Here is a 27437-nt window from a genome sequence, read left to right as displayed (position 1 = left end):
CACATCTCCTCCCAGTGCTGCATCTTGGTGCTGCACTCCTGCATGGTAGGTGGGCAGGTTTTGCCCCTTCCCAATGCCGTGTCCAGGTGCAGCAGTCCTCCACAGTAGTTGGGTTGGTTGCTCCCCTATTCAGTGCTACTCCCCACTCCACATCTGTTCCACACTCTGTGGGAGGGCTTGAGGCAAATGGCCACACCAGCCCTAGTCCCTGCTCTTTGCCAGAACATTGCTCCTTGTTCATTTGTCTTAGAAGTGTGAGTTCATAGAGGCACCAGGACAGAAACATCCTATATGTCTGGGGATGTAAACAAGTCTCAGTCCCACCTATGAGGTTGCAGAACTGCCAGGTACATATTCAGGTTTCAACCCCATGTCTGCCTGGGTGGGTATGATGGCTATTGCTGAGCCTCATCTCTCTTATTCTGAGAAATCACCAGTTATGTTGCCGTGAGTCAGCAGAAACAAAGGAAGAAACACCCCTTCCCCCAGGCAAGCCAGCAATATTGCTTTGCTTTATTTTTTTTCTTATTTTATGGGAGTCCCAGGCTGTTCTGATCTGTATACAATCCAAGCAGTTGTCCACAGCACACTGCAGTCCCCCAGGGTTACCTATGTACAGTCAACCAGAGTCTGCCTGGATCCAGCAGCCTGTCTCTTCCCATCCCTGATTCACTTCTAGGTTTGGGGGTTGTTGACACACTTTGTGCCCATTTAACTTAATTCTGTCAGTCAAGGGTGGTTCTGTACACATCTGAGCCTCAGAGGTTCCCTGACCATCCTGCTGACCTCTCCGTTGGAAAGAGGGAGACCCAGTCAACCAGCACTATCCCTCCTTTGCTGCTCCCTCTTCAAAGGACCAACCCCAAGCCATTTTGCATTTTCTTCCTTCTTTTTTCCTTTTCTCCTACCAGATTGGTGGCACATTTTGTCTTTTGAAGATGGCAATGTTTTATCAAAGTTCAGCAGATGTCCTGAGTGGATGGGTGTGTCTGTGAATGTCAGTCTTGGTGAGTTTATTGGAGAGGATAAGATACAAGCATCCTTCTACTCCACTATCTTGGCCTTTCTCCAAGAATATACACTCTTAATAATTTTGTCATAAGGTTATTTTTAACTATGGGTGGTTGCCAAGCCTTCCTTCTATGCCTTTTGCCTGTTATCCCCTTTGTTGGTGGTGTGGCTGGTGTTCTGGTGGCCTGAATCTGCCCTGGCTATTGAGCAGGAGCTACTTTTTTTCCTGTGGTTGTCACACTCCTGCCCATATCCTGCTGTGAAAACTCCACTTGCTGGTTCCAGAGGCCGTCTAGTCGTGCCCCTGGTCTGTGTCCCAGCATCATTAAATGGGTGGTCTGCACCCCCCACCAGATGCCTGGTCCCAGGACCACACTTGTGCAAGGTAGTTGGCAGGTAGCTCCCCTGCCGCATTGGGTCCATACTTTATAGGTGGACCCAGAGGAAACAGCTGCACTAGCCCTCACCCCTGCTCTGTTCCAGAACACTGCTTCTTGTGCATTTGTCTTAGAAGAGCCAACTCAGAGAGGCATCAGTGTGTAATGGTCCCTTCTTCTTGGGACTGTAAACAAATCTCAGTCCCACCTATGAGGTTGTGGAGCCCCAAGGTAGAGATTCGGGTTTTGACCCCTCCTCTACCTGGGAACCATGCACCAGAAAATATGGTGGCTATGGCTGAGCCTTGACTCTCTTCTCCCAAGAAGTCTCCAATAATGGCACTGTGGGTCTGCAGACACAAAGGCTATGGCTCCCCTTCCCCCCAGGGCACACCAGCAGTGTTTTTTGCCTTTTTTTTTTTGTATTTTATGGGGGACCCAGGCTGTTCTGTATACTCTCCCAGCCATGGCACACAGAACATTGCAGTCCCCCAAGGTTTCCTCTGTCGAGTCAGCCCGAGTCCTCTGCTCAACTCAGACAGCCTGTCCCATCCCACCCCTGCTTGTTCGCGTCTAGGGCTGGGGATCGTTGGGACCCTTTGTGCCCAATTAACTTAGTTCTGTCAGTCAAAGTCTATTCTATACAGATCTGAGCCTCTGAGGTTCCATCTCCATCCTGCTGAACTCGCCTTTGGAGTTGGGGAGACACAGTGTATTAATGCTATTCCTCCTTTGCAGCTCCCTCCCCATTGGAATGGTCCAGAACTATTTTCCTTTTTCTTCTTTTCTCCTGTTCTCCCACCAGATTTGTGGAAAATTTTATCTTTTGAAGAAGCCAATATTCTGTCAAAGTTCAGCAGGTGTTCTGGGTGGTGGGTGTGTCTGTGGATGTCACTCTTGATGAATTTGTGGGAGACGGTGAGCTCTGAGCATCTTTTTTACTCCACCATCTTTCCTCCTCCTTCACTCTTTTTCTTTTGATTGGAACATTTAGTCCATTGACATTTATAGTAGTTATTTTATAGATGTGGGTTTATTGCCATTTTGAAATTTGTTTTCCAGTTGATTTTGGTATTTATTTGTTTCTTTCTTTAAATTATTTTTATTTTTGTGATTTGATAAATTCCTTTTCTATTAGCTTGGTTTCTTTTTGGGTTTTATGACTCTATTATATACTTCTGATTTGTGGTGATCTTGTCATTCAAGTATGGTAACCCCTTACTTCATCTGTTTGGTTTTAGTTGCTAGTCATGTGGGCTCAAGTGCATCCTAAAAAGAAAGAAGACAAAGAGAAAAAAGAAAAAAAAAGAGAAAAAAAATATATTTCTCTTGCTCTCCTCTTCCACCTTTTATGATTTTGCTATTCTCTCTTTCTTGTTTGCTTTCTTGTTTTCTTTATTGATTTACTGACTTATTTATATCCTCATGTTTTCCCTTGCAACTCACTGTATTTATCGCATTTCCAATTATGGTTTCTTAATTTCTATAGCTTCCTGTTTATTTTTTATTTAGATTAGAACTTTCAAATTTTTTTTATCATAGATTTAGTACTGCTGAATTCTTTTAGTTTTTGCTTGTCTGTGAAATTCTTTCTTTCTGTTCTAAAGGATAGTCTTTCTAGATAGAATATCCTAGTTTGCAGCCTTTTCTTATTCAGGACTTTGAATATATCTTGCCACTCCCTTCTGGTCAGAAGTTTTTAGGTAGTGAAATCTGCTGAAAGCTTATGGGACTCCCTTGAAACAAACACTTTGTTTTTCTCTCACTGCCTTTAGAATATTTTATTTAACTTTAACCATTTTAACTATAATATGTCTTGGTGTAGGTCTGTTTGGTTTCTCCTTGTTTGGGACCCTGTGTGCCTCCTGTACTTGGATAATTCTTTCCTTCTTAAGGTTTGGAAAGTTTTCAGTCATGATTTCTTTAACTATCTTTTCAATCCCCCTTTCTCTTTCTTCTCCTTCTGGGACTCACCATTATGCATAGGCTGGCACACTTTATATTATCTTGCTTTAATTGGTTTTTATTGACTTTTCTGTCTGCTGTTCTTTTTGGGTTATTTCTTTTATCTTGTCTCCTAAGTCATTTATTCATTCCTCTGCATTATCTAGTCTTCTTTTGATTGCCTGTAGTTGAGTTTTCTATTTTTAACTAGCTCTTTTTATAGTTTAAATTTTCTTTTTAAAGTTTTCTGTCTTTATTGATAGTCTCTTTTAGTTCTTTCAATGAGTTGATCATTCCCTTTTTGAAGTCTAGTAGACTATCAAAGTCTATTTTACTGATTGTTCTTTCAGGGGATTTCTCTTGTTCTTTTAATTGATAGTGGTTCCTTGGCTTCTTTATTTTACTTATATTTCTCTAGGTCTATGTATTTCTTCTAGACCCATTTCTGAGCCGTGATATGTAGTAGGCAGGGTTGGAGCACTTCAGTTTTGAAGAAAAATAGGCAGAAGATGTTCACTGGAGAGTTCTCTCTGTGGTGTTGCCTGTCACTTGTTATGCAGACTTACAAAGTACTATTTGTTAATGTTGGCTTTATCCCTGCCTAGCTATGGGAATGTCAGCCACCTACTCTGGTGCCCCTCAGGTTCTGAGCCCCAGGAAACATCATGCAGATCCAGCAGTGTCAGTCCCTTGGACCTGCCTTAGCAAGTGTGCAGTCACACAAATGAATTTGTGGTCCACTACAGGTTCAGCTCAAACCCCAATCCCGCACCCACATATGGAACCATACACCACCCTGTTGTAAATACCCTCACTGGCCACCCTTCTTGAGTCAGAACTCCACTTACTACCTGTAAGTCTCAGAGGTGTGGATCCACAAAGTTACCAGATACAGCAAATCCACCCTCTCTGCCTGGGGCTGTAAACAAATCTCAGTCCCGCCTGTGAAGTTGCAATGGCACAGGGTATGGAGTCAACATTCAGCTCTGCCTTTGTGCAGCAGTGTTGGCTATCACCAAGCCCCATTTCTCTTCTCATGAGAACACACCAACAATGGAGCCAAGTGGAGAAAGTGACTTTGGCACAGCTGTGTTTCATTCCTCCCCCATTATACCAACATTGGTGCTTTTTTATGAGAGTTTCAGTCTGTTCTGTTCCACACACACACACACACAGCCAGAGCTCACACTGCCCTCTAGTTTCCTGAGGCTGCCTCTCTGCAGTGTGACCCAGCCCTCTGCCTGGGCTCTTCACTGAGTCCAGTAGCCAGTTCTGGCTCATCCCTGCTAGCTCATGTCTAGGTCTGGTCATCACAGGGACCCTCTGTCAGTTTTCCCCAGTTCTGCCTGCCATGCAGTTGCCACTGTCTCCTCCAAACCTTGGAAGCTCTGCTTCTTTCCTAGCTGATCTCCCAGCTAGAGAGGTTGTGTCCCAGTGTGAGGGTGCCTTTCTTCCTATGCTACTCTTTCCCTGCAGGATCAGTCCTGCACTGAATTTTTCTTTTCTCTTTTTATTCCTTACCATATTTTGTGAGAATCTTCCAGTATTTCAAAATAAGAGACACTCTACCAAAGTTCAGGGGGTTTCTGTGTAATTCAATGTTTTTGTAGATGTAATTCTTTGTGTATTAGTGGGAGAGGTCAAGCTGTGAGCCTGTCTACTCTGCCATTTTGGCTCCTTCAAATTTTAAAATAGGACTAGGTCTTTCTTAATTACTCTCAACAAGCTGTTGTAGTTTTCAGCGTACATGTCTTGTAATTTTTCCTTGCCTCTATTGGATGCTGATTCAGAACATACACAACCTTCTGGAGAAACCTGTCCCACCCTGCCATTTACTGCCAACTAGCTGGCCTGTGTCTGAATCACCAAAAGATTTTGTTCTTTATCTGATTCTTTATTCTTTAGAATTTATCATTTTACTCTCATAAATGCTAATTGTACTTGTAACAAATATTTTAAAATAAAAATAATAAACTTTATTCTATAGATGAAATATGAATGAATCTCAAGTAACATATGCTTTTGATTCCTTAGAATTAGTAAAGCAATATAGATACATTATAAATGCTTGAAATGTTGCCTAAAGGAAAAGTGCAGAGATTTGCAAATCCCACTCCCAGAAGTGACCGTCATTAATGGTTTGGTGAACATCTCTCAGTCTCTATCTCTCTCATTCTCTCTGCCTCTGTCTCTCACACACCACAAGATTCATTTACATCTATGATGATTTGACACATATGTGGTCATAGAGATGGCATCTGGGATGTAGATGATGGATTAACAGGCATCCAAACTGAGGGCTTCCTTGACATCAGGGAAAGACCTAGCACTCATTTTTCCAGCTGCACAACATTCATTCCTCCATGTGAACCAGAACTGATGAATCCCACCCCCTCTCCATGAACATTAGTGTTGCTTCCATTTCCCTAGTAGTTTAACCAGGACTGTGATGAACATCTTTGAAAAGACATCTTTGAAAAATTGTGCAAGAATTTTAGTATGATCAACACCAAGCATCAGCACTGCTCGGAAAGTGGTGCACTTGTGGAACTGTGATGCATCCTGCATACTGTTCTCCCAGAGAGGAAAGTCTGCTCACTCTTCCCTCCAGGGGATCTACTGTGGCCTCTGCCTCCTCATGTTGTCCCTAGAGCTGGTTGTCACCAGGCTAAAGGCCTGCCAGTGTGATGTTGATCAATGCTGTCTCCGAAGTGTGAACGTCTTCGTGCATCCTCACTTGAGAGGTCAAGCATCTCTAATATACACTGGCCACCTGCATTGCCTGTTGTTGGAATTGCATGTGTTTGTTCTGTTTCTGTTTAGAACACAGTGTTTCAAGATATTTTTGGACCACAGGGATGTGAAACCTTTCTCTGACTTTAGGTTATGAAAAATGATTTTTCCATGTTGTGGTTTGTCTTTCATGGATTTTGAATATTTTTTTTTTTTATTTTGTTAGGTTATGTTTTGCCACAGGAAGAGCTAAGTATCTCCCTCCTGGCTCTGGTTTCACACGTAGAATAGCAGTGCCTATCTCGAGATTATGCACATAGTTACTAAAAATATTCATTTTGTACATCTCATCTTTAATCCACTTGGATTTCCCTTTGAAATAACCAAAATGCTACTTCAAGTAAAAAAAAAAAACACCTATCCCTTGTTAAAATATGAGAGCAGACACAAACAGCCACCTTTTGTATGATTTCATTGATAGGGAACATCCAGTGTAGGGAAAGACACACAGAGAGAAAGAGGATTAGGGCTTGTCAGGGGTTGGGGGAGGGAGAAAAGAGAATGTGTGCTTTGGACACGGGGTTTTATTTTGAGGAAAGAAACAGTCTGAAACTAGACAGTGACGATGGTTACACAGCATTGTGAATGCACTTAATGCTCCTGAATTGCACAATTTAAAATGGAAAAACATCTAAATTTTATAATGGTAAACTTAAAACATAAAAATAGATGGTACTCTAAATGACATGAAAGAAAACAAGGAAATGACAGAAAAAACAAACAAAAATGATGCCAGGAGAAGGGAAGTAAAGTTCGGATCTGGGAGTGGGTTGATTCTTAGAATTAGATGACAGTGTTGGTGGTTGCAGAGACATCTTAGCCCATAGGGGTGGTGATGCCTGAATTGGCTCTGGGTCTCATAGAAGTATGTGTGTAGGTGCAGGGGGAGCTACAAGATCAGGCTCAGGGTCTCCCTGCAGGACTGGTAATGTAACCTGGCTCTAGGTCTCCTGTAGGGCTAGTCTTACAGTCTGCAGAACTGGTGGGATGTGACACGGTTCTGTGTGTTTTGCAGGTGCAGGCTCGGGTTCCCCATCAGGGTTGTTAGAATGGGACCCAGTCCTGGGTCTCCTGCAGGAGCCAGCTCAGGATCTCATGTAAGACCAGGCTCAGGGTATCCTTGTAAGGCTTGTGGAATGAGACCCCATCATTTTTCTCCTGCAGCAGCAGATTCAGGGTGTCCCTGCCAGGTTTTGCAATTTCACCCCGCTCTATATCTCCTGCAGGAGCAGGCTTGGACTGTCCCTGCTGGGTTGTTGGAATATGACCCATCTCTGATTCTCTTTCAGAAGCAGGCTCATGGTCCCCCTACAGGGCTAGTCGATTTTGTTCCAGTCTTAGGTCCTTTGCAGGTGCAGGACTGGGGTCTCCCTTCAGGGCTGGTGAAATGTGACTCAGCCGTTGGTCTCTTGCAGAAACAGGCAGAGTTTCTCCCTGCAAGCCTTGTGGAATGAGACCCAGTGCTGGGTCTCCTACAGGAGCATGCTTGGGGTCTACATGCAGGGCTAGTGGAATTGGACCTGGCTAATGGTGTCCCTGTAGTGCTGCTGGAATTGTTCCAATTCTTGGGTGTCTTGAAAGTGTAGGCTCTAAGTCTCCCTGCATTGCTAGTGAAATGTGACCCAGTTGTGGTTCTGAAGGGACAGTCTCAGGGTTTCCCTGCAGGGCTGGTGGGTGGGACATAGTCCTGGGTCTCCTGGAGGAGCAGGCTCATGATGCAACATGACCAATCTCAGGTTCTCCTGCAGGAGTAGGCTCGGGGCCTTCCTGCAGGGCTAGTGGAATTGGACATGGCTCATGGTCTCCCTGCAGTGCCATTGGAATTGGTCCAATTCTTGGGTCTTTTGAAGGTGTAGGTTGCAGGCTGATAAATTACCTGTAGGGCTGGTAGAATGTGACATGGCTCTTAGTCTAATGCTAGAGCTGATTCAGGGCCTTTCCACAGGGTTGGTAGAATTGGTCCCAGGCCTGGGTCTCCTGCATGTGCAGGCTCTGGTATCCCTGCAGTGCTTGCGGAATGTGACTGGGTTCTGTTTCCTGCAGGGGCAGGCTCAGAGTCTCCTTGCAGTGTTGCTGGAATGGCACATGGTTCTGAGTTTCCTGCAACAGCAGGCTTATGTTCTTCCTGCAAGGCTAATTGAATATGACTCAGATCTTGGTCACTTGCAGGAGCAGGCTAGTTTTCTCACTGCTGGGATGGTGGAATGGGCCCCTTCTCTAGGTCACCTGCCAGAACAGATTTGGACTCTGCCTTCAGGCTGGTGGAATTGGGCCTGTTCTTGCATCTCCTGCAGGAGCAGGCCTTGGGTATTCTTGGAAGAATACTGTAATATGACCCATCTCTGGTTCTCTTGCAGGAGAAGCTCATGATCTCCCTAGAAGGTTAGCAGAATTTGTCCCATTCCTTGGTCCAAGGCTCAGGGTATCCCTGCAAGGTTGGTGGAATGGGACCTAGTCCTGTGTCTCCTGCAGTAGCAGATTCTGTTCTCTTTGCAGGGCTGGTGGAATGTGACTCCACCCTGTGGTTCTTTTGCAGATGCAGGCTCAGGGACCCCACCAGAACTGATGGATTTTAGTCTCCTATGGGAGCAGGTGAGGGATTCCCTGGAGAGCTGTTGGAATTGGTCCCAGTCCTGGGTCTCTTACGATTGTAGGCTCAGGGTCTCCCTGAAGGGTTTGTGGAATATGACTTGGTTGTGGGTATGCTGCAGGAGCAAGCTCAGTGTTTCCATGCAGGGTTGGTGGAATGGAATCTAGTTATGTCTCTCCTGCAGGAGGAGGCTGGGGTTCTCCCTGGAGAGGCTGATGGAATTGGACTGGGATGTCTGTCTCCTGCAGGAGCAAGGCTACGGATTACCTGCAGAGCTGGTAGAATGTCACACAACTCTTGTTCTTCTGCAGGAGCTGGCTCATGTTCTCTGTGAATGGCTTGGTCTCCCCCAGGAGCAGGTTTGTAGTCTCACTACAGGGCTGGTGTTATGTGACCCGCATTGTGTTTTCTGCAGATGCAGTCTTAGTGTTTGACTGCAGGTTTGGTGGAATGGGACGAAGTTCTGGGTTTCCTGGAGTAGCAGGCTCATGGTCTCCCTTCTGGGGTATTGGAATGTGACCCAGTCATGTGTTTCCTGCCGAAGTGGCCTCAGGATATCCCTGCAGGGCTGTTGGAATTGTACCTCACTGTGTATCACCTGCAGGATCAGGTTTGTGCTCTCCCAGCAAGGCTGGCGTATTTGGACCTATTCCTGGGTCCCCTGCAGAAGCCGGCTTTCAGTCTTCCTGCAGGGCTTCTGGAATATGACATATCTCTAATTTTCCTGCAGGATCAGGCTTGTGGGTCACCCAGCAAGGTTAGTGGAATTGGACTCACTTCAAGGTCTTAGTGCATGATTGATGGAATGGGACCCAGTTCTGGGTCTCCTGCAGGAATTGGCTCAGAGTCTTCCTGCAGGACTGGTGAAATTGGACCAATTCCTGAGTCTCCTGCAGGAGGAGGCCCTGCATCTTCCTGGAGGGATGGTGGAATATGACAGAGATCTGTTTCTCCTGCAGGAACAGGCTCAAGGTCTCCGTACAAGGCTAGTGTAATTGGACACATTCCTGGATCCATTGCAAGTGAAGGCATGATGGTCTTCCTACACAGCTAGTGGAATGTGATTCGGCTCTGAGTCTCCTGCAGGAGTAGGCTTAGGGTCTCCTTGAAAGATTGGTGAAATGGGACACAGTGCTGTGTATCCTGCAGTGGCAGGCTCAGGTTCTCCTTACAGTATTGGTAAAATTGGACCTGGCTCTAATTCTCCTGCAGTAGCAGACTGAGGGTATACCTGCATGGCTGGCTGAGTGTGAAGGAACAGCAAGTCTTAATACATTGGCCCACTCCTGGGAAAAGGATAAACAGGGCTTGGTGCATGGTCTCTTGTATTTTCTGAAAAAGCCCCTTGAGATGTGTTGATTCTGATGACCTCTTCCAAGAACTTGAACACTTTTAGAATCTCTGGCAAGTCATCTTGTTTAGACTGAAGGAATCTGCCTTACATCAGTTCTTGGAATAGAGATCAACACAAAAGGAAAGAGGGAAGAAAAAATTACCAATCTATCTGTTGAGAAATCAGCTGAAGACATTAAAAAGTTCTCTTGCAATGCACTTGTTTCTATTTTGGTGCATTTAGAATCATTTCCTTATTATCAATTTTTGCCATTTAAATTAGAATATATATTGTTGTAGGCCTACTGGGGTTCATTATGCTTGGACGCTCTGTGCTTGCTGTGTTGAGATAGCCGGTTCTATATTTGATTTAAGAAAATTTCACTCTGATTTCTTCAAATACCTTTTCAAACCATTTGTCTTTATTCTTTTCCATGTGGGATCCCTATGAGTCATACACTGGTATGTTTTCTCTTATCCCAGGTTTCAGTTGCATGGCTTGCATTGGTTTTCACTTGCTTTTCTATGTCGTGTTCTGACTGAGTGATTGCAGTTATCCTGTTTTCTAAGTCATTTATTTGTTCCTGTGCATTATCTAGTCCGATTTGGACTGTCTTTAACTTAGCTATTCTCACCATTGAGTTTTCTGATTATATTTGGCTCATCTAAAGTGTTTCTCTTTCCATTTATACTAGCCTGCATTTGTATTCATAGACTCAAGATTTCCTTCAGTGTTTTTATGTCCTCCCTTTTCAAGTCATGTTCTAGTAAATTTTGGGGGTCTAATACATTGGATGTTCTTTCAGGAGACTCCTGTCTTTTGAAAATTTGGAATAGTTCTTTTAACTTTATTATATCTCTCTATTGCTATGGGTTAAGGATTATCAGTTATCTATTATAGACTTGAATGGCTTTTGTAAGTGAAATCATTTCTGTGCACATTTAGTTTTAATGCTGTGAGGATTGTTTTTGGTATGTAATGATGGCATGCATTCCTTCTGTGTCCGTTGCCTGTTATATCTATGATTGCTACTGTGGTTTTTGTTGTGGTGAATATAACCTATTCTAGTAAAGTTAGCAGAGTGTCATTTTGGTTAAATGTTTATCATAGCTCTGACAGTGCTGGGACTAGTAATTTTTGCTGGAATAGAGGTTTCCAAATGGTTTCTGGGCTGCAGGCTGGATATGTGGAGAGGGAATGGTTCCAATACACTCTCATGAAAGTGCATTTGTCCTTACTCTTGCCACGGAAAAGTCAAAATTTTATAATGGGTTCCCTCAGGTTCTCTGCAAGCAAAAACAAAAGTGGAAACAAATCTAATGATGTCACGCATTAGAACCTGCTGAAACAATCCTGCAATGCCACAATCGGGTCCTTAGTGTAGTACTGGGTCAGCACCACAACTATAGTTGCATTAGCATGTGGTAGGCAAGGTTGATGGAAAGCCTTCAAATTCCCCTATTTTTCAGCAGATCTCTGCTCCAAAAACTCTTGTCAATAAGGCATGGGAACTCAAAGGCAAGCATGGAGCATTTCAAAAACCTCTGCTTTGGACAATAAGAAATTTCAATCCTGCCTATGAAAGTTGCAGATCTTTTGGCTATAGAATCTTATTTCAACACTAAATTGCCCTGGATTCTAGAAACCAGATAAAGATGGCTCTGATTGAGACCATTTCTCCTTTATGGATAAAATGAGCAATTATACTGTGGATGTGAAAAGGTTGTGACTAAGGCCCTGGGTTACTAAGCTAATCCACAACACATATGCCAGCAGATTTAATATTAAGAGAGGACCCAGGCAGATCTGTTCTCTAGATAGTACCAACCACAGCCCAAAACAATCTCCAAACCCCTGGGAATAAATTTGTGACATCAGCCACACCCTTAACACACAGATTCCACAGGCACTCCTAGCTCAAAATTGGCAGATGGAGTATTAGTCTGGGAATCAATTGCAGAGAAATTTTGTGATTATTGCTTTCAGTTATGTCAATCAAACGTCCACTATGCACTCTTTTAACCCTCAGCACATCGTCTTCCATCTTAAATGACCTGTCCACTTTAGAGTGTGCATCCCAGTAAAACACAGTTTCCCCTTTACTGCTCCTTCACCAAAGGTCAGGTCCTGCACTGATTTCCATTCTCTACTTTGCCTTCTACTCTTTCCAGGTTATGTGAGAATTCTTTCTGACTTTTGAAGTAAGAGATGTTTGGCCATTATTCAGCAGGGATCCTGAGCCAAGGGCCAGGAGAGTGGATGTTTATCTTGCTGTATACATGGGAGAGAGTGAGCGAAGTTTGCACTGGTACTCTGCCAGTTTGGCATGGATGAATTAACACAATTAAGACATAACTCACAGACACTTGATCCTTGTTTAGCTATTTTTCTCTATATCAATGGTGGAAGGATGTGTTTGAAGATACCAAGTCTGACAATGTGTACATACCTCCATTGCAGACTTTCAAATAGTTAACAGAATTGAATTACATACTATGGGAAGTGTATCAAAATAAAGATAGTTTTAGAAATATACTAAATCTAACTACAAGACAGAGTTGCCATATTTAGGTATCAGCTTGAAATACCCAAATAAGAAAATACACAGAAAATATAAATTAGCAGCCAAAAGTCATGAAGGAGGCAGGTCAACACTTTTCTTGGTGCTTCCAACACTAAGAAAAACAATGAAATAATTCTTAGAATCATTAACAACCACAACCATGGGTTTCCATTGTTCATGTGGTGCCCTTTCCTAATAATGGCACATACTGGTCAATGTTGGCGATTCAAGGGGCAACATTAATATTTAGGAAAGCACAAAGAAACCCAAACAATGTATTTTTATATAGGCTTGGTTTCAATAGCACTTAGAGACGTTATAGATATGAGAACACTGCTGCAGTTTTTCTAGGCTATTGAGAATCATGTGCTCTTCTATGAAAGATGAGAATGTTTAATCGTCCAATTATGTTGAGAAACACAAACCCGACAAATATGGCAACCACATTATATCCTGCACCCTGTACTTGACTGAAGGGAAAAGATGGTCCACAAAAAATGTGTCACTACATATCTATGCCAACAATTACACTTAATTTCAATAACAGAATTATAATAGTTACAAATACTGTTTTGAAAAACTGAGGAGAAATAAATATTCAAATTCAGGCAAAGAATCCACTCACTTACAAAACACCCTTCACACCAAAGTAGATAAAACCCCAGCATGATCTGAATCTGGGGGAAGGTCATCATTTCACAGTGTGAGCTAAGAATTCAAACCAACCTATTTTAGTCGAGAGTAGTTGACCATGGAGGAGTTCACTGTTGTGCACAGAATGTGAAGGTGGAGGAACTCTGATTCTAGAAGGGGCTTCCTGTGCTCCTACTGGCTTCTATGCAGTTCAAGGGCTGATTTTCTGAAATGGATAACTGAGTGAAGGGGAGGGAAAAGCAAGTGCTTGAGAGCAAGGCACAACCCTGGGAAAAGGCTTACCAGGGTTTGGTGCTTGGTGGTCTGAGTGGATTGTAAATGCCCCATGGGACGTTTGGAATTTCAAGACATCTTCCAAGAACATGAGAGCATCTATCATTTCTACCTTCTCTTCTTTTTTGGACGGAAGAAATCTTGGACCCGTACTTGGAGCAGAGAATTCAGTACCTTCCTCAAGTGCATGTTCACATTCCACATGTTACTGACAGTATCAACGAGGCACAATATGTCCATGAATGTCTTCCAAACTTGGTATTCTCTACAGCTGTCTCCATGACAGTATACTTCATTGTAGCAGAACAACTCTCATCAATGTGTTCGCATCTCTCCTCAATCTGTGCAGACAGATTTCGTGCCAGATTCTCTTCGTGTCTCCTATAAAGTCAAATTCTAAAGGATTGAGCAATTCTGAAAATACTTCGGAGACCCAACAGTGAGCTGATGACAGGCAATTCTTCCAATGTATGCTCTTTAAAGTTCTGAAAACTAACACGTGAACACAGGCCATTGGGCAGCAGCAGTATCTCGAATTACACAGCTTCCAAAAAAAGAGACCTAAGCCAAGCTCCACAGAGGGCGGCAGCCCCTCCATCACACGGATCCACCCACAGGGCTCTCTCCAGTGCCATGGATCCACAGGCCACAACAAGCCTCGTGGAACACACCAAAATTCCACCTGGAATCCAACCGGTAACTGCCATCCCCTATGGCTGCTGCATCTTGTCAGTGTTGGGGAGGGTCTGCATCCGACGAGAGGTTCCTAAGGTAAACGTGATTCTACCCACTAGCATCCCATGGGCCTCTGTTCTTCCGTCTTTCCTTTTGTTCAGATCTGTTTGCACAGGAATATCAGAGGGAAGTGTGTCCATTTTAAGTTGATGGTTTCACACGTCTTTAAACTTTCTAACAGTTCACAGTACACAGACACCCACTAAAGGAAACTTATGTTCCTGTAATATCCGTACACCCGGAATACATACCCGTCGGTTGATATCTGCTGAAAACCCCGCACTCTCAGGACATGGATCCATCTGTTTCATGGGGGCTGAAATTCCTAGGAATTAAACCAACCCCAATGTGAACTTTACTGTCTGTTTCCTTTGATCTTAGTACACTTTTGCAGAGCTAATTATCTTTGTTATAGGCTTATGCCATTTCTTCTCAATGTAGGGTAGAATATGGCATTCATTCATTCTGCTTGAATACTTGCAAGTCTATATCACGAAATAGGAATTAATTTGATTCAAAATCGGCATTTGGATTAGGTCACGATATGCTCTTATGAATCAATATTGACGAACATAAATGCACGCCTCTGATTACCGAATACTAGTGTGCTGAGTACATGCAAGCCGCGATACTGGGTCGATGCGTGCTGAATGATCCTTGACATCACCATGGGAATTTTCTTTTGAAAAATAATGGTTCCCTTGGTATATATCAGCCAACCGTACCCTTTTGGTGCTTGTTTGTTTGTTTGATTCTTTGTTGGTCAGCTTATCGTTTGTTTTGCAAACACGTCAGGCCATGCATCTCTTAGTTCGCTTCAAACAATGAGTCACATAAGCTGATTCACTTAAGATAGTGCTTTCAATCACCTACGATTTCCTGTTTCCCTCTCCCGTCTTTAGGGTTTTGATGTCCTTCTTGCCTTCTTCTTGTTTCTTCTATGCCAATCAAACTCTTCTTGCATTTCCAATAATGGTTATATTGTTTCCACTTCATCTTGCTGCTTTTCTATTCAGGGGAGAATTCTCAACCTTTCTTTTATGATAAGTTTCCAACGGCTGAATTCTTTTAAGATTTGCCTGTCTGTGGAATTATCTAACTCTGCCATTATTAGAAATGGCGGTCATGTGGCATAGGCTACGATAGATGGCAGCATTTTGCCATTCAGGATATGGTCTATGTCGTGGCACTCCTCCCTGTCCTGCAATATTGCTGCCGAGATATCAGCTGAAACCCCTCTGGAGGTTCTCTTGTGACTATGTTGCTTTTCTCCAGGCGCATTTAAAATCACTGGGATGCTCATGAACTTTGTTGATTTGAATCCCACAGCTGCTGGTAGGTCTATTGGGATTCCACCTCCTTTGGACGCTGTGTACTTCCTGAATTCGCATAGATGATTCTTTCTTGGCTTTCAGCAAGTTTCAGTCTGAGTTTCCTGCAGGTAACATTTCAGACTTTTTTTTTTCTTTATCTCTTGCTTTTCCATCTGGGACTCTTGCGAATCCTAGTCTTTCATGTCTTTTCTTACCCCAGGATTCAACAGCAATGTTTTCATTGGTTTGCACTTGCTTTCACATGTCTGCTCCTGACCGAGGGATTTCTGATCCCCTGACTTCACAGTCATTCACGCATCCCTCTGCATTATCTAGTCTGCTTAGGACTGAATTTTAGCCCTGATATTATCTCATCCACTGAGTTTTCTGACATTATTTGGCTCGTCTTTAGGCTTTCTCTTCCCCTTTTCTGGTATTCTGCGTTTTGGGATTCTGAGACACTGTTGTTCTTCAGTGTTTCCCTCAACTCCATTTTCAATACTTGCTCTGGATAGCGTTTTGCAGTCTAATTGTTTGAAAGCTTATCTTTTGGGCCTTCAATCTCTTTGGAACTGAATATGGTACTTCCTGTTTCTTTTACTGTACTTCTTCATCTCTCCTGGTCAGGTAATATCAGGTTATCTAATGTAGACTTCTAGGGCTTTGTTAAGTGAAAAATTTAGACTCTTGGCTCTACGCAATTCCATGGGATTTCTGTGAGGACAATTTCTCCTAGACATTGATGCCATGTCCTGTTCCTGTGTGTGTTGTCTGGTATATCTCCGATTGCTGGTGTTGCCTTTGTTGTGATGAACACCCCATACTATTTCGATTAGCATAACCTCATTTTGATTACGCTTATCTCACAAATCTGAAAGTGCACAGGCCACTTCCTCTCGTGGAAATGAAGCTTCTAAAGGTTCTCAGCTCTGCATTCTGCTCTATGTCATTTTGGAGTGTTTCCAAAACCGCCAACTGAGAGTGCGCTTGTGCTTTGTAGTGCCACGGGAATGTCCCAATGAACCAGTTCTTCCCAGAGCTTCTCTGTCTACAGAAACACCAGTGGAAGCATATCTACGGATGTCACACATCAGGGCCTGCTGGAATGATCCCGCAGACCGACATTGGTGTCCTCGGTGCTGTACCGTTCCGGTGCCATCCAAAATGCAGCATCTTCTTCTGGGAGATAATGCTGAAGGAAATGCTTCCTCTTCTCACGCTGTGGACTTGCACCACTCTTCCTTGTCCTCTCATCCTTGTGGCACGGGTGCCTGAAGGTAACCACAGAGCTGTTGCGCATCCTGTGCCTCAAACCAAACCATAATCCCAGCCCAGGTTATGAATGTAGCAGATCCTAAGGCTTTTCATTCTGATTTCAAACCCAAGGCCCCCTGGATCCCTCAGACCAGAGGCACGATATCTCTGATGAAGCCCCACTCGTGCTCTATTGGCAAAATGCCAAATTGGTCCCTGGTCCTGCAGATGCGTTGGGTGTGGCCGTGGGACATATCGATAATCTCAACTGCGCGCGCCAGTGTGGTTGCTTTCTCATTGAGGTCACAGGTCCGTTTCCTCTCTTGATAGGACCCACCGCATCCCACAACGCACTCCAGATCCCTGAGACTCAGCGTGTGCCATCATCCGTAGCCCTATCCCTCACTGACCGCTGCCTCTGCTACCTCAAATTTGGAAGCTCGGATCTTGTTCTCAGAATCAACTGTGGGGATATTTTGCACTGGTTTCTTTGAGTTCTGTCAGCCAAGCATCTGCTGTGCACTCTTCTAACACTCAGCACATCACCTTCAATCCCATGTCTCCTGTCCACTTGAGAGTGTGCTTCCAAGTTAAACAGAGTTTCACATTTGCTGCTCAATCACCAGGGGTCAGACCCTGCACTGGCTTCCATTCTCTGCTTTGCCTTCTCCTGCTTCCAGGTGTTCTGTGGCCTCATCCTGTCTTTGGAAGAAACAGACCTCTCTTCGGCAAGTGTTCTGTGCCAAGGGCTGGGTGAGGGGATGTTTCCATTGATGCGTACATGGGAGCGAGTGAGCGCAGGTTGCACTGCTTCTCTGCCAACTGGGCGTCGATGAATCAACACTTTCTGGATACATTTGACAGAAATGTGATTTTTGTATAGCTCTTTGTTTCTCTACAATCGTTGTGGGAGGGTTTGTCCAAAGAGTCCAGTTTTGACATTGTGTTTATATCTCATTTGCAGTCATTAAAAAGTTTAATAGAATTGATTTACATATTTTGGGAGTCATACGAAAATGAAGTTATTTTCTGAAACATACTAAATCGACCTAGGAGCCAGACTTGTCAATTTCGGTACCATTTTGTCAGCTCTAAGGAAAACATAGACAGATAGAATGCAAACTAGCAGTCCAAACTCTTAAAGGGGTCATGTCAACTCTTTACTGTTGAAGCCTCTGAAACCAACAGGAACCATGAAATACCTATTGGAAACATGAAATAACCCCCAACGTTGGATTCACTTGTGCACGTGGTGCCCTTTACTCCCAATGACACCTAGTGGCCTATGTTGGCATTTCAAGGGGTAACATCCCTCTCTAGGAAAATACAAGAAGAAACAAACCAAACATACACATTTAGGTTTGAATCCAAAAGCACCTAGAGGCATTATAGCTATGAGAACCCTGCTGCAGCTATGCTAGGCTATTGAGAACCAGGGGTTCTTCTATCAGTGATGAGAACGCTTAATCTTCCGATCATGCTGGGTAAAGCAATTGGACGCAACCAAGTCTGCACCCCCTTGATAGAGTGCCCCCGGGGGCTTAACTCAACTGAAAGACGGTCCACATAAGCAGTGTCTTCAATGTCATTGGCGACTTTTGTAGATCAGATCACTATCTGACTTATAATATTTACCTACACTGTCTTGAAAAACTGAGGCCTAATACATATTCAAGTTCAGTCAAAGATTCCCCTCAGTTACCACACTCCCTTCACCCCAGAGAAGACATAAACCCAGCATTTGCTGAATCTAGCGGAAGGCCATCATTTCTTTGTGTGAGCTAAGTTTTCAATTCCTATCTGTTTCAGTCGAGAAAATTTGACCTTTAAGGAGTTCACTGTTGTTCACAGAGTGTGAAGCTGGATGAACTCTGATTCGAGGAAGGGCTTGCTCTTCTCGTACTGGCTTCATTGCAGCTCAGGTACTGATCCTTCCAAATGGATGCCTGAGTGGAGGGGAGTGAAGAGCAAGTGCTTGCAAGCTAGGCCCAAACCTGGGAAAAGGCTTACCTGGGCTTGGTGCACTTTGGTGTGAATGGCGTGGAAATGCCCCTAGGGACGTGTGGATTCTCACAACCTCTTCCAAGGACATGACCGTTTTGATCACATCTGCCATCGCTTCTTTCTTAGACGTCAGGGATATTGGACCCGTTCTTGGAGCAGAGAATCGAGGAACTTCCTCAAGTCCACGTTGGCACTCCGTATGTTTCTGCCAGTATCAGCAAGGTTCAATATGTCTCATTAGTGTCTTTCGAGCCTGGTATCCTCTACAGCTGTCTCCAGGCCACTATTCTCCATTGTTGCAAGACATCTCTCATCAATGTGTTCGCATCTCTCCTCAATCCGTGCAGCCAGCTTTTTGGCCAGCTTCTCTTCGTGTCTCCCATAAAGCCGACTTCAACAGGACTGGGCAAGTCTGAAAAGACCTCGGAGCCTCACCAGTAAGCTGATGACATGCAGATATTCCACTGTCTGCCCTTTCAAGTGCTGGAAACTGACCCGTGAACTCAGGTTTTGGGCTGCAGCAGTATCTCGAACTGACACAGCTTCCCGAAACAAAGACCTAAGCCAAGCTGCACAGAGGGCGGCAGCCCCTCCATCACACTGATCCACCCACAGAACTCTTCCCGGTTACCTAGGATCCACCAGCCACATCAAGCCTCGCGGTACACACCAATATTCCACCTGGAATCCAACCGCTAACTGCCATCCCCAATGGCTGCTGCATCTTGTCAGTGTTGGCGGAGGGGCTGCATCTGATGAGAGGATCCTAAGGTAAATGTGATTCTACCCACTAGCGTCCCATGGGCCTTTGTTCTTCCCTCTTTCCTTTTGTTCAGTTCTGTATGCACAGTACCAACGGAGGGAAGTGTGTCCATTTGCAGTTGATGTTTTACACGTCTTTAAACTTTCTAACAGTTCACGGTACACAGAGACCCACTACAGGAATCTTATGTTCCTGTAATATCCGTACATCCAGAATACATAACCGTCGGTTGATTTCTGCTGAAATACCCGCACTCTCAAGACATGGATCCATTGGTTTCATGGGGGCTGAAATGCCTAGAAATGAAACCAACCCCAATGTGCACTTTACTGTCTGTTTCCTTTGCTCTTAGTACACTTTTGCAGAGCTACTTATCTTTGTTATAGGCTTATGCCATTTCTTCTCTATGTAGTGTAGAGTATGGCATTCATTCATCCTGTTGGAAGACTTGCAAGTCTTTTTCACGGACTATGAAACCATTTGATTCCAAATCGGCATTTGGGTTAGGTCACGATATGCTCTTATGGATCAATATTTACGAATATAAATGCACGCCTCTGATTTCCAAATACAAGTGTGCTGAGTACATGCAAGCCGTGATACTGGGTCGATGCGTGCTGGATGATCCTTGACATCACCTTGAGTATTTTCTTTTGAATAATCATGGTTCCCTTGGTATATGTCAGCCAACCGTACCCTTTTGGTGCTTGTTTGTTTGTTTGATTCTTGGCTTTTCTGCTTCTCGTTTGATTTGCAAACATGTCAGGCCATGCATCTCTCCGTTTGCATCAAACAGAGAGTTTTATCAGCTGATTCACTTAAGATAGTGCTTACTATCAGCTATGATTTCCTGCTTCCCTCTCCCATCTTTAGGGTTTTGATGTCCTCCTTGCCTTCTTCTTGTTTCTTCTTTGCCGCTCATGCTCTTCTTGCATTTCCAATAATGGTTCTCTTCTTTCCATTTCATCTTGCTGCTTTTCTATTCAGGGGAGATTCTCAACCTTTCTTTTAGGATAAGTTTCGAACTGCTGAATTCTTTTAAGATTTGCCGGTCTGTGGAAGTCTCTAGCTCTGCCGTTACTAGAAATGGTGGTCATGTGGCATAGGCTACCGAAATGGCAGCACTTTGCCATTCAGGTTTGGTCTATGTCCTGACACTCCTCCCTGTTTTCCAGTATTGCTGCCGAGATATCAGCTGAAACCCCTCTGGAGGTTCTCTTGTGACCATGTTGCTTTCCTCCAGGTGCATTTTAAATCACTGGGATGCTCATGAACTTTGTTGATTTGAATCATACAGCTGCTGGTAGATCTATTGGGATTCCACCTCCTTTGGACGCTGTGTACTTCCTGAGTTCGCATAGATGATTCTTTCTTGGGTTTCAACAAGTTTCAGTCTGATTTTCCTACAGATAACTTTTCAGACATTTTTTGTTTCTTTATCTCTTGCTTTTCCATGTGGGACTCTTAGGAATCCTATTCTTTTATGCCTTGTCTTACCCCAGGATTCAACAGCAGTGTTTTCATTGGTCTGCTTCTGCCCGAGGGATTTCTGTTCCCCTGTCTTCAGAGTCATTCACGCGTCCCTCTGCATTACCTAGTCTGCTTAGGACTGAATTTGAGCCCTGATATTATCCCATCCTTTGAGTTTTCTGATATTATTTGGCTCGTCTTTAGGCTTTCTCTTCCCCTTTTCTGGTATTCTGCCTTTTGTGATTCTGAGACACTGTTGTTCTTCAGTGTTTCCCTCACCTCCATTTTCAATACTTGCTCTGGATAGCGTTTCGCCGTCTAGTTGTTTGAAAGCTTATCTTTTGGGCCTTCAATCTCTTTGGAACTGAAAGTGGTACTTCCTGTTTCTTTTACTGTATATTTCATCTCTACTGGTCAGGTATTATCAGGTATCTAATGTAGACATCTAGGGCTTTGTGAAGTGAAAACTTTAGACTCTTGGCTCTACGCAATTCCATGGGATTTCTATGAGGACAATTTGTCCTTGACATTGATGCCATGTCCTGTTCCTGTGTGTGTTGTCTGGTATATCTCCAATTTCTGGTGTTGCCTTAGTTGTGATGAACACACCATAATGTTTCGATTAACATGACCTCATTGTGATTACGCTTATCTCACAATTCTGAAAGTGCACAGGACACTTCCTCTTGTGGAAATGAAGCTTCTAAAGGTTCTCAGCTCTGCATTGTGCTCTATGTCCTTTTGGAGTGCTTCCAAAACAGCCAAATGAGAGTTCACTTGTGCTTTGTAGTGCCACGGCTATGTCCCAATGAAACCAGGTCTTCCCATGGCTTCTCTGTCTACAGAAACCCCAGTGGAAGCAGATCTATGGATGTCACACATCAGGGCCTGCTGGAATGTTCCCGCAGACCAACCTTGGTGTCCTCGGTGCTGTACCGTTCCGGTGCCATCCAAAATGCAGCATCTTCTTCTGGGAGATAATGCTGAAGGAAATGCTTCCTCTTCTCATGCTGTTGACATGGACCACTCTTCCTTGTCCTCTCATCCTTGTGGCATGGGTGCACGAAGGCAACCGCAGAGCTGTTGCGATCCTGTGCCTCAAACCAAACAGTAATCCCAGCCCAGGTTATGAATGTAGCCGATCCGAAGGCTTTTCATTCTGATATCAAACCCAAGGCCCCCTGGATCCCTCAGACCAGAGGCACGATATCTCAGATTCAGCCTCACACGTGCTCTGTTGGCAAAATGCCAAATTGGTCCCTGGTCCTGCAGATGCACTGGGTATGGCCATGGAACATATTGATAACCTCAACCGCGCGCGCCAGTGTGGTTGCTTTCTCATTGAGGTCACAGGTCGGTTTCCTCTCTTGATAGGACCCACCGCATCCCACAACGCACTCCAGATCCCTGAGACTCAGCGTGTGCCATCATCCGTAGCCCTATCCCTCATTGACCGCTGCCTTTGCTACCTCAAATTTGGCAGCTCGGTTCTTGGTCCCAGAATCAACTGTGGGGATATTTTGCGCTGGTTTCTTTGAGTTCTGTTAGCCAAGCATCTGCTGTGCACTCTTCTAACACTCAGCGTCTCACCTTCAGTCCCATGTCTCCTGTCCACTTGAGAGTGTGCTTCCAAGTGAAACAGAGTTTCACATTTGCTGCTCAATCACCAGGGGTCAGACCCTGCACTGGCTTCCATTCTCTGCTTTGCCTTCTCCTGCTTCCAGGTGTTCTGTGGCCTCATCCTGTCTTTGGAAGAAACAGACCTCTCTTCGGCAAGTGTTCTGTGCCAAGGGCTGGGTGAGGGGATGTTTCCATTGCTGAGTACATGGGAGCGAGTGAGCGCAGGTTGCACTGCTTCTCTGCCAACTGGGCATCGATGAATCAACCCTTTCCAGATACATTTCACAGAAATGTGGTTTTTGTTTAGCTCTTTGTTTCCATACAGCCGTGGTGGGAGGGTTTGTCCGAAGACTCTAGTTTTGACATTGTCTTGATATCTCATTTGCAGCCTTTAAAAAGTTTAATAGAATTGATTTACATGTTTTGGGAGTTATACGAAAATGAAGTTAGTTTCTGAAAGATACTAAATCGACCTAGAATCAAGACTTGACAATTTTGGTAACATTTTGTCAGCTCTAAGGAAAACATAGACAGATAGAATGCAAACTAGCAGTCCAAACTGTTAAAGGGGTCATGTCAACTCTTTACTGTTGAAGCCTCCGAAACCAACAGGAGCCATGAAATAACTATTGGAGAAATGAAACAACCCCCAACCTTGGAATCACTTGTGCACGTGGTGCCCTTTACTCGCAATGACACCTTCTGGCCAATGTTGGCATTTCAAGGGGTGACATCCCTCTCTAGGAAAATACAAGAGAAAACAAACCAAACATACACATTTAGGTTTGAATCCAAAAGCACCTAGAGGCATTATAGCTATGAGAACCCTGCTGCAGCTAGGCTAGGCTATTGAGAACCAGGGGTCCTTCTATCATTGATGAGAACGCTTAATCATCCGATCATGTCGGGTACAGCAATGGAACGCAACCAAGTCTGCACCCCCATGATATAGTGCCCCCGGGGGCTTGACTCAAGTGAAAGACGGTCCACATAATCTGTGTCTTTAATGCCATTGGCGACCTTTACAGTTCAGTTCACTATCTGACTTATACTATTTACCTAGACTGTCGTGAAAAACGGAGTCCTAATACATATTCAAGTTCAGTCAAAGACTCCCCTCACTTACCACACTCCCTTCACCCCAGAGAAGACATAAACCCAGCATTTGCTGAATCTAGCAGAAGGCCATCGTTTCTTTGTGGGAGCTAAGTATTCAATTCCTATCTATTTCAGTCGAGACTCTTTGACCTTTAAGGGGTTCACTGTTGTTCACAGAGTGTGAAGCTAGAGGAACTCTGATTCTAGGAGGGGCTTGCTCTTCTCGTAATGGCTTCATTGCAGCTCAGGTACTGATCCTTCCAAATAGATGCCTGAGTGGAGTGGAGGGAAGAGCAAGTGCTTGCAAGCTAGGCCCAAACCTGGGAAAACTCTTACCTGGGCTTGGTGCATTTTGGTCTGATTGGCATGGAAATGCCCCTTGGGACGTGTGGATTCTCACGACCTCTTCCAAGAACATGAGCGTTTTGATCACCTCTGCCTTCTCTTCTCTTTTAGACGTCAGGGATCTTGGACCCGTTCTTGGAGCAGAGAATTGAGGAACTTCCTCATGTCCACGTTGGCGCTCCGTATGTTTCTGCCAGTATCAGCGAGGTTCAATATGTCTCATGAATGTCTTTCGAGCCTGGTATCCTCTACAGCTGTCTCCAGGCCAGTATTCTCCATTGTAGCAGAACATCTCTCATCAATGTGTTCGCATCTCTCCTCAATCCGTTCAGCCAGGCTTTCGGCCAGAATCTCTTTGTGTCTCCCATAAAGTCGAATTCAAAAGGACTGGGCAAGTCAGAAACTACCTCGGAGCCTCACCAGGTAGCTGATGACATGCAGATCTTCCACTGTCTGCCCTTTCAAGTGCTGGAAACTGACCCGTGAACTCAGGTTTTGGGCTGCAGCAGTATCTCGAACTGACACAGCTTCCCGAAACAAAGACCTAAGCCAAGCTCCACAGAGGGCGGCAGCCCCTCCATCACACTGATCCACCCACAGAACTCTTCCCGGTTACCTAGGATCCACCAGCCACAACCAGCCTCGCGGTACACACCAACATTCCACCTGGAATCCAACCGCTAACTGCCATCCCCAGTGGGTGCTGCATCTTGTCAGTGTTGGCGGAGGGGCTGCATCTGATGAGAGGATCCTAAGGTAAATGTGATTCTACCCACTAGCGTCCCATGGGCCTTTGTTCTTCCCTCTTTCCTTTTGTTCAGTTCTGTATGCACAGTACCAACGGAGGGAAGTGTGTCCATTTGCAGTTGATGTTTTACACGTCTTTAAACTTTCTAACAGTTCACGGTACACAGAGACCCACTACAGGAATCTTATGTTCCTGTAATATCCGTACATCCAGAATACATAACCGTCGGTTGATTTCTGCTGAAATACCCGCACTCTCAAGACATGGATCCATTGGTTTCATGGGGGCTGAAATGCCTAGAAATGAAACCAACCCCAATGTGCACTTTACTGTCTGTTTCCTTTGCTCTTAGTACACTTTTGCAGAGCGACTTATCTTTGTTATAGGCTTATGCCATTTCTTCTCTACGTAGTGTAGAGTATGGCATTCATTCATCCTGTTGGAAGACTTGCAAGTCTTTATCACGGACTATGAAACCATTTGATTCCAAATCGGCATTTGGGTTAGGTCACGATATGCTCTTATGGATCAATATTTACGAATATAAATGCACGCCTCTGATTTCCAAATACAAGTGTGCTGAGTACATGCAAGCCGTGATACTGGGTCGATGCGTGCTGGATGATCCTTGACATCACCTTGAGTATTTTCTTTTGAATAATCATGGTTCCCTTGGTATATGTCAGCCAACCGTACCCTTTTGGTGCTTGTTTGTTTGTTGGATTCTTGGCTTTTCTGCTTCTCGTTTGATTTGCAAACATGTCAGGCCATGCATCTCTCCGTTTGCATCAAACAGAGAGTTTTATCAGCTGATTCACTTAAGATAGTGCTTTCTATCAGCTATGATTTCCTGCTTCCCTCTCCCATCTTTAGTGTTTTGATGTCCTCCTTGCCTTCTTCTTGTTTCTTCTTTGCCGCTCATGCTCTTCTTGCATTTCCAATAATGGTTCTCTTCTTTCCATTTCATCTTGCTGCTTTTCTATTCAGGGGAGATTCTCAACCTTTCTTTTAGGATAAGTTTCGAACTGCTGAATTCTTTTAAGATTTGCCGGTCTGTGGAAGTCTCTAGCTCTGCCGTTACTAGAAATGGTGGTCATGTGGCATAGGCTACCGAAATGGCAACACTTTGCCATTCAGGATTGGTCTATGTCCTGACACTCCTCCCTGTTTTCCAGTATTGCTGCCGAGATATCAGCTGAAACCCCTCTGGAGGTTCTCTTGTGACCATGTTGCTTTCCTCCAGGTGCATTTTAAATCACTGGGATGCTCATGAACTTTGTTGATTTGAATCATACAGCTGCTGGTAGATCTATTGGGATTCCACCTCCTTTGGACGCTGTGTACTTCCTGAGTTCGCATAGATGATTCTTTCTTGGGTTTCAACAAGTTTCAGTCTGATTTTCCTACAGATAACTTTTCAGACATTTTTTGTTTCTTTATCTCTTGCTTTTCCATGTGGGACTCTTAGGAATCCTATTCTTTTATGCCTTGTCTTACCCCAGGATTCAACAGCAGTGTTTTCATTGGTCTGCTTCTGCCCGAGGGATTTCTGTTCCCCTGTCTTCAGAGTCATTCACGCGTCCCTCTGCATTACCTAGTCTGCTTAGGACTGAATTTGAGCCCTGATATTATCCCATCCTTTGAGTTTTCTGATATTATTTGGCTCGTCTTTAGGCTTTCTCTTCCCCTTTTCTGGTATTCTGCCTTTTGTGATTCTGAGACACTGTTGTTCTTCAGTGTTTCCCTCACCTCCATTTTCAATACTTGCTCTGGATAGCGTTTCGCAGTCTAGTTGTTTGAAAGCTTATCTTTTGGGCCTTCAATCTCTTTGGAACTGAAAGTGGTACTTCCTGTTTCTTTTACTGTATATTTCATCTCTACTGGTCAGGTATTATCAGGTATCTAATGTAGACATCTAGGGCTTTGTGAAGTGAAAACTTTAGACTCTTGGCTCTACGCAATTCCATGGGATTTCTATGAGGACAATTTGTCCTTGACATTGATGCCATGTCCTGTTCCTGTGTGTGTTGTCTGGTATATCTCCAATTTCTGGTGTTGCCTTAGTTGTGATGAACACACCATAATGTTTCGATTAACATGACCTCATTGTGATTACGCTTATCTCACAATTCTGAAAGTGCACAGGACACTTCCTCTTGTGGAAATGAAGCTTCTAAAGGTTCTCAGCTCTGCATTGTGCTCTATGTCCTTTTGGAGTGCTTCCAAAACAGCCAAATGAGAGTTCACTTGTGCTTTGTAGTGCCACGGCTATGTCCCAATGAAACCAGGTCTTCCCATGGCTTCTCTGTCTACAGAAACCCCAGTGGAAGCAGATCTATGGATGTCACACATCAGGGCCTGCTGGAATGTTCCCGCAGACCAACCTTGGTGTCCTCGGTGCTGTACCGTTCCGGTGCCATCCAAAATGCAGCATCTTCTTCTGGGAGATAATGCTGAAGGAAATGCTTCCTCTTCTCATGCTGTTGACATGGACCACTCTTCCTTGTCCTCTCATCCTTGTGGCATGGGTGCACGAAGGCAACCGCAGA

At 44.3% G+C, this 27437-nt stretch overlaps 1 protein-coding gene across 2 annotated transcripts in view; it reads left to right on the top strand.

Annotated features, from left to right (window-relative positions):
* Positions 1-24523, top strand: part of LOC140691460 (N-acetylated-alpha-linked acidic dipeptidase 2-like) — a 61594-nt gene extending 37071 nt beyond the window's left edge. The window contains exons 1-2 of one of the 2 annotated variants that reach the window (XR_012067080.1): positions 19389-19615; positions 24252-24523. The gene's annotated coding sequence lies outside the window, so the exon portion shown is untranslated. Of the gene's footprint in view, positions 1-19388; positions 19616-24251 lie in introns of those variants that run through there. The other variant, XM_072955090.1, reaches the window with a different exon arrangement.
* The last annotated feature ends 2914 nt before the right edge of the window (positions 24524-27437 follow it).

This window comes from Vicugna pacos, chromosome 35 (genome assembly GCF_048564905.1).
Source record: "Vicugna pacos chromosome 35, VicPac4, whole genome shotgun sequence".
Taxonomy (NCBI): Eukaryota; Metazoa; Chordata; class Mammalia; order Artiodactyla; family Camelidae; genus Vicugna; species Vicugna pacos.
The sequence above is the reverse complement of the archived record's forward strand: the minus strand, read 5'-3'. Positions and strand labels throughout refer to the sequence as shown.